The 14,152-nt window shown below is 40.3% G+C and overlaps 1 pseudogene; it reads right to left on the minus strand.

The window, feature by feature from the left end:
• Nucleotides 1-1,132: 1,132 nt before the first annotated feature.
• Nucleotides 1,133-2,034, minus strand: LOC118991395 (uridine-cytidine kinase 2-like; annotated as a pseudogene).
• Between the last annotated feature and the right edge of the window lie 12,118 nt (nucleotides 2,035-14,152).

Raw genomic sequence — 14,152 nt, forward strand, 5'->3', positions numbered from 1 at the left:
ACTTTTGCCCCATCCTGTGTGTATGGGGGATGTGGAGGTGTGTATATATATCTTCTGAAGCCAAGATACATATATCTACCTACCTCCTCAATAGCTTCACTTGAATATTTAATAGGCATCTAAAATTTAACATGTCCAATACCAAAACCCAGACTTTCTTCCTAAACCTGTTCCTCCTCAATTTTCTCCATCTAAATTCATAACAATCCCATCCTTTCTGTTGTTCTGGAAAAGTCCTTAGAGTCATCCTGACTTCTCATAGTCACACTCCATAAGAAGGAATCCCTGTTGGTAATACCTTCAGAATACATCTAGAATACCATCTCTCTTACTGCCCTGGTCCACCACAGATTGCTGCTTCTGCCATGGCTTCTTTAAGTCTGTCTTCAACACAGCAGGCAGAGTGATCCAGTTAACACATGTCAGATCATACTGCTTTTCTGTGAAAACCCTTGTAGTGGGCTCCAACCTCTTCAAGTCCTTGTGCTAGACTACAAGACCCTCCACGATCTGCTCTTCCACGTGACCTATGACTTTGTCTTCTACCATTCTCTGCCTCCTTTACTCAGCTCCAAACATCTGACATTTCACAGACTTGGCTACACATAGGTCTATCTCAGGGACTCTGCACTTGATGTTCTCCCTCCACTTGGCCTGTTGTCTTCCCCAGGTACCTGCATGTATCATTCCTTGAACTCCTTCAAGTCTTCACTGAAAGGGTTCCCTCTCAGTGAGGCCTTCCCTTACCACACAATCCTAAATGGCGCTGTCTCCCATTTACCCAGGAGCACTCCTTGTCCCCCCACATTCCTTTGTTTTACTCCATAACAATGACATAGAGTACATAAATAACATATAGCACAATTTCATTTATTGTTTAATTTTGTCTCTTTTAACACTTGAATGTATATTCTGTGAGGTCAGAGATTTATTCCTGTCTTCTTCTCTGCTTTACCCCTAAGCCCTAGAACAGTACATAGCACATAGTGGGTGCTTCATAAATATTAATGTATATATAACTGGTTACACATTGGCTTCATAATCACCAGTAACAGTTGGCACAGTTCATCATGTAGGCTCAGGGTCAACTTCTGTTTCAAGATTAAGGGCGTTTCATCTACATACTGTTTTCTTAAATACACAGTGTCATAGGAAACTGTGTGTAGAGAAAACCAGAGTCCCCTGCTGCCTCCTTCCATCTCTTGGAGTGGTTAGTTGGAGGCAGACACAGTGAGTGCAGCCAGATGCTGGACTCCGAGGGCTGGTTCTTGCGTTCAGTGATGTAGCTGTTGAGATAATGATTGGTCTTCTGCTTAGAAAGCCCTCCATTCAGGATGTCCTGGATGTGCTGCATGATGAGGTTGATGGCCACTGGACTGTCTACCCCTCTAGGAATTATCACATCCATGTATTTCTTTGTTGGCAAGCAGAATTCCTCAAAGGCACATTTGGTGAATGTAAGATATTGAGATAAAATCTCCTCCAGGTCCTGCGCTCTTTCACTGACATCTCTTAATACTATACGGGAGAGCCAGGTGTCCACATCCGAGTTCAGGGAGATCTTCAACTGGAACAGGTCTCGCATTTCCTGGGAGTAGAAGGCCAAACTGCCTTCAAACAGGACCGCTTCTGCAGGGTAGACAGTGACTGTCTCCTCCTTCTGGGAATGGGACACAAAGTTGTACACCGGAATCTGCACGGTTTGCCCTTTGGTGATTTTTTTTTGAGAGTTTTGAGAATGAGTTCATTGTCAAAGGCATCTGGGTGATGGAAATTGAACTGACTTTTCATGGCTTCGGTCTTCTACTCTGAAGTGAGGATTTGGTAGAAGTTGTCCTGCCTCAGGATGACTGCCTGCTTCTGTTGGCACTCCACTTTGCTCTGCTGCAGAAGTTGCACAACCTTTAGACAAAAGAAGGGCTTGCCGCTGGCCTTGTCCCCGCTGACCCCAATCAGTAAAGGCTCACCGTGGCAGTTAGTCAGTTTGTGGTTAAGTGGGGTGGGCTTGCCATCACTGTCGCCATCGCCAGCCATGGCTGTCACCACCCATTCTGAACAGTGAGCATGTGCTAACGCATGAACCCTCGCTAAACATTCTTTGAATACATTAAAATTCCAAGGCAACTGGTCAATTCAGAAGAATGAGATAAATGTATTAAAGTAACTCTACATTTATTAGAATGTTAAGTCCAGCCAACTATTTACGATTTGTAGGGGGAAAGTGTGTGTGTGTGTGTGTGTGTGTGTGTGTGTGTAAGAGAGAGAGAGAGAGACATAGAGAGAGAAGGAGACAAAACCTTTGAAGCAATAGAGACAGAAAAGGAGATGAGGTAACTAAGCAGACATGCTCCCAGCCCCTGGGGCCCCATCAAAGCCAAGGCCAATTTTTCAGGCCTAAAGTTTTATAAAAATAACTTGCAAAGTTATGATGAAGTATTATTGACAATCCAATAAGCCATAAAAAGGCAGATTCATCCAACCCCAAGCTAATTTTTTTTCATTGTGCTACATAAAATGGCTATAATCAGTTATAGCTATAAACAGAATTACCAAGTCTGATTATTTTTTATCTGGTACTTCATCATCAATAGAAAAACATAGTAGACTCAATAGAAGGAAAATGATAAATGCTACGGGAACAAAATGTGGTTTATTAACAAATTAAAATCATGTTTGCCTATTCTACAGTGAAGTCCTGCCTTTCTTACCACTTATTTCTGCCATTTGAGTAGAAAAGCTATCTTCCCCTCAAAAAATAAAAATCAGGCACTTCATCTCAACCTGCATTTTTTTTGCCTTTTCATATTTTTCTTCCCAGACATATTGTGCCATGACAGAATTTCTCAGATGAAAGCAGAGTTCAAGGTAAGTTACTATGTAAAGATCTAATTAAATATTTGAAAAAAAATAGGTCTTTTGATCCAGTAAGAATTCAAAAATTTACTTACTCATTTTTGTCTATTAAAAGTAAAATTGGGGTCATTGAGATGGCTGAACAAAAAATAACTAAGCTGGGTCAAACATCAATTCAGCTTGTGTTACAGCAGAATGAGATAAAGGCAAGAACACTAGCCAGTTTTTAAGAGTCTTGGTTTCCATACCTACAAGACAATCACCCTTTTCCCTGCCTATCTCAAATGGTTGCTGTGAGATCCAAATATGAAAATGAATGGGAGTAGGCTCTGTCAATTTTAAAATGCTGCCCACATATAAGCCAAAGTATTTAATACTTGAAAAACTAGAAGGAACCTGTTTCTACTTGATTCCCAAGATGGGAGAGCAAATGAACTGTTTAAATGTAGAAACATTTGGCTCCCAAAGAAAATAAAATGCTTTAAAAATCAAAAGAAAGTACTTCCACCAAAATGGAGGTATAGGTGGAAACACTGTGTCTGCTCTCACAAACAAGTTTAAAGTCAACAAAGTTTCAGTAACAAAAACACAGGGAAAACACAGAGAATTGAACTATATGGAAGTCCAACAACAACGAACCATTCAGCCGGACCAGTAAGAGGGGCGGAGCCAGCAGCAGAGCAGGGTCGGGCAAGAAAGATCTCCTGACTCAGGCATGCAGGCAGCTGTGGGTGGATCCCAGGTGTGGGGTAGCAACAGGCGGACCCAGTGAGGGCGCAAGGTGGCAGGCTGACTGCCTGTCCAAGGTCACACATTTAGATGCTGATAAACCAGCCAAGGAGTGAGCAGTGAGACAGACCGTGCAGGCCCCAGTGGTGGGAAGCAGCAGAGGGGACCACCATTGCCCCTCTCTGGCCCCACCCCCACATACAGCATCACAACCCAGCGACTGAGTTGCCCTGCCCTGGTGAACACCTAGGGCTATGCTCCTCATATGTAACAGGTGCAAACAGACCAAAACATGGCTCAAAAAGAACTCAAAGCCCTGGAGCCAATAACTTTAAGTGACCAGAAAATAGGCAACCTATCAGATGCACAGTTCAAAATACTGGTGTTCAGGATGCTCACAGAACTGGTTGATTTTAGTCACAAATTCGAGGAACAAATGAAGGCTCAACTAATTGAAATGAAGGGAAATACACAGGAAACCAACAGTTATGGAAAGGAAACTGGGACTCAAATCAAGGGGGTGGACCACAAGGAAGGAAGAAATGACCAAACAGAAAAATATGAAGAAACAAGAATTCAAAAAAAAAATGAGGAGAGGCTTAGGAACCTCCAGGACATCTTTAAACATTCCAACATCCGAATTATAGGGGTACCAGAAGGGGAAGTGAAAGAACAAGTGGAAAACTTATTTGAACAAATAATAAAGGAGAACTTCCCCAATCTGGTAAAGGAAATAGACTGCCAGGAAGTCCAGGAAGCTCAGAGAGTCCCAAAGAAGTTGGACCCAAGAAGGAACACACCAAGGCACATCATCATTACATTACCCAAGATTAAAATGAAGGAGAGGATCCTAGAAGCAGCAAGAGACAAGGGGACAATCACCTACAAAGGAGTTCCCATCAGACTGTCAGTGGATTTCTCAAAAGAGACCTTACAGGCAACAAGGGGCTGGAAAGAAGTATTCCAAGTCATGAAAGCCAAAGACCTACATGCAAGACTGCTCTATCCAGAAAAACTTTCATTTAGAATGGAAGGACAGATAAAGTGCCTCTCAGATAAGATCAAATTCAAGGAGTTCATCATCACCAAGCCCTTATTGTATGAAATGTTAAAGGGACTTCTCTAAGAAAAAGAAGATGAAAAATATGAACAGTGAAAGGACAGCAAACTCACAGTTATTAACAACCACACTTAAAACAAAAGCAAACTAAGAGGACAGCTAGATCAGGAGCAGAATCATAGAAATGGAGATCACATGGAGGGTTAGCAATAGGAGAGTGGGAGGAGGAGAAGAGGGAAGAAGGTACAGAGAATAAGTAGCATAGACAGTAGGTAGAAAATAGACAGGGGGAGGGCAAGAATAGTGTGGGAAATATAGAATCTAAAGAACTTGAGACATGTGGACATAAACTAAAGGGGGAGAATGGTGGGGGAGGGGTGTGCAGGGTGGAGGGGAATGAAGGGGGGAATTAGAACAACTATAATGGCATAATCAATAAAATATACTTAAAAAATCAAAAGAACATTTTTGTGTTGAAACACTCAAAAATTCCTCTTGTGTTTCACCTGCTATGATGTATTATCTTTGGAGGCAATATGATGCTTCTCTTCTAAAAATGTCACAACTTCGTCAACAATAATTTAAGAATTTCAGGCAATTCAATGCATTTTTCTTAGAACATCTTTTTTGAAAAATTATCAAGTATAAATTCTTTACCCTCAATTTGTGTCATAACAATTGATAACCAGAATGTCTGGCTGACTTATAATTACCTACATCCTACCAACATGGCTCTTGATTCTAGAATGCAGGGGGTCAGCAACTACCTTTATAAGAATCAGAGATATGTATTAAAAGTCAGCTACTTACATAGCATTATTTTCTTATATGTGAAAAACCTTAATACCTAACTTAGGTAGAATGGCATCCTCTCTGTTCCCTTTTATTCATGTAGTCACAATGTGCTATACAATTGTGCCTCATTTTCCATGAGCTCCTTTCCTCATTTGCAGATTCTTACACAGAAAGTATGCCAAGTGATTATCATGGCACCCTCCAGTTAGAATTCATAAAGAGATTAAGTACAACTTAACATGTTTCTGCAGCTGAACTATGAGAGGGTTTACTTCACAAATCATCCACTAGTGCAATCTAAATCTCAAAACTATAAAATGAAAAAAAAAAAGTCAAATCTTTATGCTGTCAGTTATAAGACTGAGCTCCATCCAGTAAACCTGTATAAGTAGGTCAGCCAGTTGTACCTCAACATGCCAGCTCTGTAGGCTTCCCCGATGATTTCTCTTCCTTTCTTTATTCGGCAGCAAAATTACTGATAATAGGTACAAATATTAGCTTCCACACTACTATGATACACAGTTGACAGAAATCAAAGATGAAAGAAAAGTACTACTTATTTTATCAAGTGCCTACAATGTGACCAGCAATTTAGACATAATTTCACTCATTTATTCATTAGTTTCTTCACAATGACCTCTAAATATCAGACAGCCCAAAATAAACACAGCAGACAATGTTCCTACCTTCAGGTAGGTTACAACCAAGTTTAAGAAAAATACATTTAAGCTTCCGGGAAAATGGTGGCGGAGTAGGTCGGAGCGACTCCAGTTCTTGTACTCCTGGGAGAAAATCCTGGCAGATCTACTGAGGAACAGCACAATCAATTCCCCAACCAACAATTTGCTAGCATTTATGAAAATAAGAGACCAGAGATAGTGACGGACCAGATAGCTACAGGTCGGTAGGGTCTCAAGGACACAAGTAAGAACAGAGGAAGCCAGGCTGGCAGCCCTCAGCCAGCCGGTATAGACCTTGGAGGTGCTGCTGCCTCAGCAGTCGGGGCCCAGAGGCTTCCATCTTCACCCAGAAACAGGGGTGTCTGCTACGGAGGACTCATGGGGAGCCTGGCACCCCTGAGTAAAGTCAAGGGTGGCGGAGGCAGGACCGGCGGCCCTTGGTGGATGCATAAAGACCTTAGAGCTGCTGCTGCCTCAGCAGTTGGGTCCCAGAGTCTTCCATCTGCACCCAGCATAGGGGCGTCTGCCACAGAGGACTCATCGGGACCCGGCACCTGTGAGTAAGGACAAAAGTGGCAGCCGCGGGGCCAGCTGCCCCGGCCAGCCCTTAATGGCCTCGGAGCCAACGCTGCCACCGAGTTAGGGGTATAGAGGCATCCCTCTGTGGCCAGCATCGAGGGTGTCTGCCACTGAGGACTCAGCGGGAGCCTGGCACACAGTGGAGACTTGGGCCGGATGTGGGGTCCTTGGAAGAGAGCTGGCTCCCTCCCTCCCCCATGTAGGCGGGGCTGGGTGGCAGAGACCTGTCTGCCTGGGTTTGCAGGGAGGGTGGCAAGGACAGGGGGCCATGTTCAGTTGGGATCTCTGTGGTTGCCAGCCCCCCAGCCTGCCAGCCCGGGAAATTTGAGAGGAGCATTGTCCTAACCAGTCGGGTTGGGGATTGGGCTGGGCTGAGAGGCATGCTTTCTGGAGAAGTTTTTATTGGAAAGTGGACTGAGGTGTTCTCCTGAGAAGGCAGCTTGACTTGCTTCTCACCCAGCCACAGGACTGGGAAGGACCAGTACCAGATCCCGTGGGGCCCAGGCAGCCTGTCGGGTGGGCGGATGCCCGCACCATAGTCTGGTAGATTGGCTGGCGCACGGGTGTGCGCCTGGGCCTACAACTCACCCACAGAGGGGTCCGGCTGAAACCAGAAAAACCGGATTGGACAGTTTGAAACCAACAAGGGAGGTATTGGGGGGGGTGTTTTTTTTAACCTGTTTTTTTACCTTTTTTTTTTCAGTAATCATATATATTTCTTAATTTTATTGTTGCTGTATCATTCAGTACTTTCCCTCTACTTTCTTTTTTCCTGTTTTAGTCTTCCTTCCTTTCATCCCAAACTTATTGCTTTTTCCTCACTTCTCCTGCCCTTTTTTGTGTTTGTTTGCTTGTTTGTTTGTCTGTTGCTTTCTATACCACTGTAAATACTCCACAACACATCTCTCAGGTCTTAGCCCACTTTACAGGTTCCTGAATTCTATTACTGTAGTGATTAACTCTACTTGCTCACACACTATGTCTATTTACTATTCTTTACTCTCACCTTACCTCAAAATGTGACCACCTGCAACCTCACTGCTTTCTAGATACAACTCACAAGCCTTCTCTCAACAACAAGAGACTTATCTTTGGTCTATCCTTTCTTAAAAGTGACATATTCGGTTGAAGATTACAGTTAACACTATATATAGCCTAAAGATCTTCTATCTCTTCTCTACCGGCTATGACTGTAAATAACATAAAGTACTCTCCTGCTGTCATAAACCATTTTGCCTCCCCCTCCAACTGATCACACACACACAAAGAAAGGAGTGGATGGAAGCAGAGAACATCAAGATACCTGCAGGAGACTGCACCACTGAATTTCACAGGTATTCTACCACAGAAGTTCACACCAAAAACCCAGGGAGTCAGAACAGATCAATTTAAGAAGCTAAAGTTAACAAGAAGAGTCTTGTGAATAATGGGAAGACAAAGAAACAATGCCCAAATGAAAGAAAAGGTGGAAGTCTCAGAAATAACGTCAGATGAAAGAGAGGGAAGTCAGCTGTCAGATATTGAATTCAAAGCACTAGTTATCAGGAAATTCAAAGAGCTCACAATGAGCTACCAGAAACTAGAGGGGAGCTACTAGAAACAAGAGGGGAGCTACAATGACCTCTCCAAAAACTATACCAACATGAAAAAGGAAATAGAAACTATCAGCAAAGGCCAAGAGGAAATGAAGAATACAATTTCGGAACTGAACAACACAGTAGAAGGAATGAAAAGTAGGATTGATGAGGCAGAAGATCAGATCAGCAAGTAGGAGGACACAGTAGAAAGAATCTTCCAGAAAGAGCAAGAAAGGGAAAAGAGGCTCAGAAAGAATGAAGAGGGATTAAGAGAAATGCGAGACAGTATGAAACGTAATAATATCCAAATAATAGATATACCAGAAGGAGAAGAAGAAGAAAAAGGGATAGAAAACCTACTTGAAAGAGTAATAACAGAAAATTTCCCAAATTTGATGAGAGAAAAAGTTATGCGAATCCAGGAATCACAAGAGAGTCCCATTCAAGAAGAACCCAAAGAGGCCCACTTCAAGACACATCATCATTAAAATGGAAAAATTGCAAGACAAAGAGAGAATCTTAAAGGCAGCAAGGGGGGGAAAGGAAGTAACATACAAGGGAGCCCCAGTCAGGTTAACTACTGACTGGGAAACACTTCTCAATGGAAACACTCCAAGCAAGAAGAGAATGGCAAGAAATATTCCAAGTAATGAGAAACAGAGGCCTGCAACCAAGGCTACTTTAGCTAGCAAGGCTCTCAATCAAGACAGAAAGCCAAATAAAGAGTTTCCAACACAAAAGAAGTCTGAAAGAATATGCCTCCACCAAACCAGCTCTACAAAAAATACTAAAAGGACTGCTTTAAGGAAAGGAAGGAAAAGAGAGAGACAGAGAGGAACTCTGGTACAAAAATAGCAATGAGTAAGTACCTATCAATAATAACCGTAAATGTAAATGGATTAAATGCTCCAATCAAAAGACATAGAATAGCTGAATGGATAAGAAAGCATGACCGACACATATGCTGCCTACAAGAGACCCACCTCAGGTCAAAAGACCATCACAGACAAAAACTGAAAGGCTAGAAACAAAATTTCCAAGCAAACGGACAAGAAAAAAACCCCAGGGTAGCAATTCTCATATCAGACAAAATAGATTTCAAAAAAAGGGCCATAAAGAGAGACCCAGAAGGTCACTTCATAATAATCAAGGGAAGAATCCACCAAGAACACATTAACATCATAAATATATATGCACCCAACATAGGAGCACCCAAATATATCAGAAAAATCCTACAAGACTTCAAGGAAGATATTGACAGCAACACAATTATAGTAGGGGATTGCAACACCCCACTGTCAAAAATGGACAGATCTTCCATACAAAATGTCAACAAAGATATAGCTGCACTAAACAACACTCTAGATGAAATGGACTTGACTGATATATATAGAGATCTTCATCCCAAAGAAGCTAAATACATATTCTTTTCAAATGCACATGGAACATTTTCAAAGATAGAACACATGATAGGACACAAAACGAGCCTCAGCAAATTCAAGAAAATTGAAATCATACCAAGCATTTTCTCTGTCCACAAGGGACTGAAATTAGAAACCACCCCCAAAGAAAGAAAAACCAAACACCCCAAATCATGGAGACTGAATGGTATGCTATTAAACAATGAATGGGTCAAGATTGAAATTAGGGAAGAAATGAAAAAGTTTATGGAAAGAAATGAAAATGAACTCACAACAACCCAAAACTTATGGGACACAGTGAAGGCAGTCCTGAGAGGGAAGTTCATAGCAATACAGGCCTATCTAAAAAAGATAGAAACATTTCAAACAAATAACCTAACCCTACACCTGCAAGAACTGGAAGAACAACAACAAAGACAGCCCAGACCAAGTAGAAGGAAGGAAATAACCAAGATCAGAGCAGAATTAAATGACATAGAGACTAAAAGCACAATTCTAAGGATCAATGAATCCAAGAGTTGGGTTTTTGAAAAGATAAACAAAATAGACAAGCCTTTAAGTAGGCTCATTAAGAAAAGAAGAGAGAGGACACAAATAAACACAATCAGAAATGAAAGAGGAGAAATTACAACTGATACCACAGAAATAGAAGGGATTGTAAGAAATTACTATGAAGAACTGTATGCCAAGAAATTTGAAAACCTAGGTGAAAAGGACAAATTTCTAGAAAAATATAATCTTCCAAAACTCAATGAAGAAGAAGTACAAAGCCTGAACAGACCAAAAACAGCAGATGAAATTGAAGCTGTGATCAAAAAACTCCCATGACACAAAAGCCCTAGACCAGATGGTTTCACAGGAGAATTCTACAAAGCTTTTAAGGAAGAGCTAACCCCCATTCTTCACAGACTCTTCCAAAAAATCCAAAATGATGGGAAACTCTCAAACTCTTTTTATGAAGTCAGCATCATCCTAATTCCAAAACCAGATAAAGACACAACAAAGAAAGAAAACTATAGGCCAATATCGCTGATGAACATAGATGCTAAAATCCTCAATAAAATATTGGCAAATCGCATCCAACAATACATCAAAAAGATCATACACCACGACCAAGTGGGATTCATCCCAGGGATGCAAGGATGGTTCAATATCCACAAATCAGTAAATGTAATACACCACATAAACAAAAGCAAAGAAAAACCACATGATCATATCACTAGATGCAGAAAAAGCTTGTGATAAGGTACAACACCCATTTATGATAAAGGTACTCAGCAAAGTGGGAATAGAGGGAGCATTCCTCAATATAATAAAGGCCATATATGAGAGACCTACAGCCAACATCATACTCAATAGACAAAAGTAAAATATTTTCCACTAAGATCAAGAACAAGACAAGGTTGTCCACTTTCACCACTTCTTTTCAATATAGTATTGGAAGTTTTAGTCTCAGCAATCAGGCAAGAAAAGGAAATAAAAGGCATTGAAATTGGAAAGGAGGAAACAAAACTGGCATTGTTTGCAGATGACATGATAGTGTACATGGAAAATCCTATAGACTCTACCAAAAAACTGCTCAAACTAATAAGTGAATTTGGCAAAACAGCGGGTTACAAATTCAATATCTAGAAATCAAAGGCATTTTTATATTCTAACAATGAATCAGCAGAAGCAGAAATCAAGAAAAAAATCCCATTCGATATAGCAAAAACAAAAATAAAATATCTGGGAATAAATCTATCCAAGGAGGTAAAAGACTTGTATGCAGAAAACTACACAACACTGAAGAAAGAAATCAAGCAAGACACAGACAAATGGAAACATATACCATGTTCATGGATTGGAAGAATTAACATCATCAAAATGTCCATACTACCCAAAGCCATTTACAGATTCAATGCAATACCTATTAAAGTGCCAATGGCATATTTCACAGACATAGAACCAACACTTCAAAAATGTATATGAAACCATAACTGACGCCAAATACCAGCTGCAATGTTGAGAAAGAAGAACAAAGTAGGAAGGATCACAATACCTGATATCAAACTGTATTACAAGGCCGCTGTAATCAAAACAGCCTGGTACTGGCATAAAAACAGGCACATAAGCCAAAGGAACAGAACAGAGAACCCAGAAATAAACCCAACTCTCTATAGTCAATTAATATTTGACAAAGGGGGCAGTAACATAAAATGGGGTAAAGATAGCCTCTTCAACAAATGGTGTTGGGAGAACTGGAGAGCTACATGCAAAAAAATGAAACTCGAGCACCAACTTACATCATACACCAAAATAAATGCAAGGTGGATAAAAGACTTAAATATAAGCCGTGACACCATTAAAGTCCTAGAGGAGGACATTGGCAGGGAAATATCAGATATTCCATGCAGCAACATTTTTACTGATATGTCCCCTAGTACAAGAGACATAAAGGAAAGAATAAACAAATGGGATCTCATCAAAATAAAAAGCTTCTGCGCAGCTAAAGAAAACAGCATGAAAATAAAAAGACAACCAAGTGTATGGGAAAACATATTTGTCAATGATACCTCAGACAAAGTTTTAATCTCCAAAATATACAAAGGACTCACACAACTTCACTCTAAGAAGACAACTAACCCAATTAAAAAATGGGCAAAGGACTTGAACAGACACTTCTGCAAGGAGGACATACAGAGGATCCAGAGACACATGAAGAGATGCTCAATATCGCCTGCTATCAAAGACATGCAAATTAAAACCACAATGAGATACCACTTTACACCAGTCTGAATGGCTCTCATAAACAAAGCAATAAACAACAAATGAGGAAAAGGGGAGTCTGGTCCACTGTTGGTGTGATTGTAGACTGGTACAACCATTATGGAAAACAGTATGGAATTTTCTCAGAAAACTAAAATTGGACCTGCCCTTTGACCCAGCAATTTCACTGCTAAGATTATATCCTAAGAACCCTAAAACACCAATCCCAAAGAACCTATGCACCCCAATGTTCATAGCAGCACAATTTACAATAGCCAAGAGTTGGAAGCAAACTAGGTGCCCATCAGTAAATGAATGGATCAAAAAAACTATGGTACATATACACAATGGAATTGTATGCAGCAGAAAGAAAGAACAAGCTCCTACCTTTTGCAACAGCATGGATGGAACTGGAAAGTATTATGCTGAGTGAAATAAGTTAGGTGTTGAAGGACAAATGCCATATGATCTCATCTTTAACAGGAAGCTAAACAACAAAACAAATAAGCAAGCAAAATATAACCAAAGACACTGAAATAGAGAACAGGATGACAGTGACCAGAAGGGAGGGAACTTCAGGGGAAATAGGGGAGGGATTTAGAGGAACATATATAAAGGATACATGGACAACAACTGAGAAGGGTAGAAATGGGAGGGAGGGAGGAGCATGGGGGGTGGGGTGGGATGGGAGTCATAGACAGAATACTGTACTTAAAAAATAAGTAAATAAATTTTAAAAAATGAAAAAGACATTTAAAAATAATCACACAGCTGCCCTGGCTGGTGTAGCTCAGGGGATTGAGTGCAGGCCTGCAAACTAAGGGATTATGGTTTGATTCCCAATCAGGGCACATGCCTGGGTTGCAGGCCAGGTCCCAGCAGGGGAACCACGACATGCCACCATACATTAGTATTTCTCTCCCTCTCTTCTTCCCTTCCCCTCTAAAGATAAATGAATGAAATCTTTTAAAAAATAAATAAAAATTTAAGAAAATAAATAAATAAAAATAATCACCCATCTTCTGTGGCTGGGTAGAACATAATAAATCACAGCAAGTAAATATTCCTACTATAATAACTAACTAAATTCACATACATCACAAAAATCATATTTTAAATGCCTGGGAGAAATGCCTAATTTCGATAAAAATTAGGACTAGATGAACTACAATTTCAGAGATTATACAACCATTCCAAAGTCTGTGCTACAACAAAGACATAAGGAAATCCTTCAGCATGGATGGACCTGGAGGTTATTATGCTAAGTGAAATTGCACAAGTAATTCAACAGAGGAAGGACAGTCTTTTTTTTAAATTGTGCTGGAGTAATCAGACATTTATAGGCAACAAAAATGAAGTTCAAACTAAACCTCATACCTTATACAAAAAATTAACTCAAAATGGAATATAAGTATAAATCTAAAACTAAATACAATAAAATTATTTTAATGGGAAAAAGCTTCAGGATTAATATTAGTTCAAAAGTTCTAAATGTGACACTAAATATGTGACTTGTTTAAAAATGTTAAATTGGACTATATCAAAATTACAAATTTTAGGAGAACTGGACAGCTACATGCAAAAACTAAAACTTGAGCACCAACTTACACCATACACCAAAATAAATGCAAGGTGGATAAAAGACTTAAATATAAGCTGGGAAACCATTAAAGCCCTAGAGGAGAGCATTGGCAAGAAAATCTCAGATAT

The sequence above is a fragment of the Sturnira hondurensis genome, unplaced genomic scaffold (assembly GCF_014824575.4).
Source record: "Sturnira hondurensis isolate 20B ecotype Veracruz unplaced genomic scaffold, ASM1482457v3 Scaffold0007487, whole genome shotgun sequence".
NCBI classification, from domain to species: Eukaryota; Metazoa; Chordata; class Mammalia; order Chiroptera; family Phyllostomidae; genus Sturnira; species Sturnira hondurensis.